Source organism: Echinops telfairi, unplaced genomic scaffold (assembly GCF_000313985.2).
Source record: "Echinops telfairi isolate 266 unplaced genomic scaffold, ASM31398v2 ScPeMD7_7468;HRSCAF=8506_0, whole genome shotgun sequence".
Classification (NCBI taxonomy): Eukaryota; Metazoa; Chordata; class Mammalia; order Afrosoricida; family Tenrecidae; genus Echinops; species Echinops telfairi.
In genome coordinates, this window is record NW_022111369.1 from 5975297 (window position 1) to 5976689 (window position 1393).

Below are 1393 nucleotides of genomic sequence, written 5' to 3' on the forward strand. Positions count from 1 at the left end.
ATAAGAGCTCACAACCCATGGAAACCAGGACAGATAAACCCCTCAGGACCAATCATGAGAAAAGAAATACCAGGAGGGTAAAGGGAAAATGGGGGGAGAAAAGGGAAATAAACCACAATTATCTACATATAACCCCGTTCTAGGAGGATGGACAACAGAAAAATGAGTGAAGGGAGATAGCAATCAGTTTAAGACATGGGGGAGGGGGTGGAGTTATACATTTATAAATTATCAAGGGTTAGCACACCACCCCGCTACCTTGAGGAAGATTTGAAACTCCTCCAGCCCCACAGGCAGGTGATCAAGTCTCAGTTATCTCCTTACTTACCACTCTATTTCTACTTTCTTTGTCCTCTCGCCCTCCTATCTTTCCCACTGCAGTCGGCCTCAACGGGCTCACGTTTGTTTTGTGTTGTTCTCTCTTACTTTGTTCTTTCCCCCTCTTTTTCCTCTTCTCTCCCTCTCTTGCCTATCATACACCACTACTGGCTTCCAGGCCACTACCCTCCGCCTCAGGCAAATCAACCCAAATAGCAGGGGGAACTCCAGCCTGCCGTCTCTGGGAGTGCTGCCCACCACACGATGCAGCTGTGACAGCCCTCTACAGGGCTCCATGCTGCTAAGGAAACCTCCATCAGACCTCTGAGGTGATCTGGCCAACTAGGGCAATTCCGCCCAGCACCACTGGGTCCCTGCGTTAAAAGGGCACACCAACCTGCCTCATGGGGCAGGGTTTAAACCACTCTGGTCCCACATTTAGGCAATCAGGGATCAGCTATCTCTTTATCTTTTCATTCTCTCTTTGTTCTCTCTTTACTATCACAGCCAATCTTAGTGAGCGCAGTTGTGTTTTTTCCCTTCTTTCTTTTCTTTTTCTTGCTTTCTTCTCTCTTTCTTTGTTCTCTTCTCCTCTCTCTCTGCTCTTATAATTCTCTCCTCTCCCTCTCTTTCCTTCCACATGCCCTGCTGGTTTCCAGACTCCTACCCTCTGACTAGGGCAACTCTGCCCACCCAGTGGGGAGAGCTATAGCCTGCCCACTATGACAGCTGTGCACATGGCATGAGACAGTGCTACATATGGCACAGCATGGGTTCAGTTATTTCTTTATCTCTTTTTTAAATTTTCTCTCCTTTGCTTTCTTTTTGTTTGTCTTTCATTTATTTTTTCATTTATCCTCTTCTTTTAGCTCTTCTCTCTTTCCTGCCACAGTCTCAGCAGATTCAGTTTTTCTTTTTTGTTGTTTTCTTTTTTTACTTTTCTCACTTTTGCTCAGTCTGTGCATTTTTTGTGAATGGGTGTTAGTTCCTTGGCATTTTTGCTACAGCCTTTGTTTTCCTCTTTCTCTCTTTTTATTCTCCTCTCCCTCTCTTTCCTTTCACAAGCCATTATCGG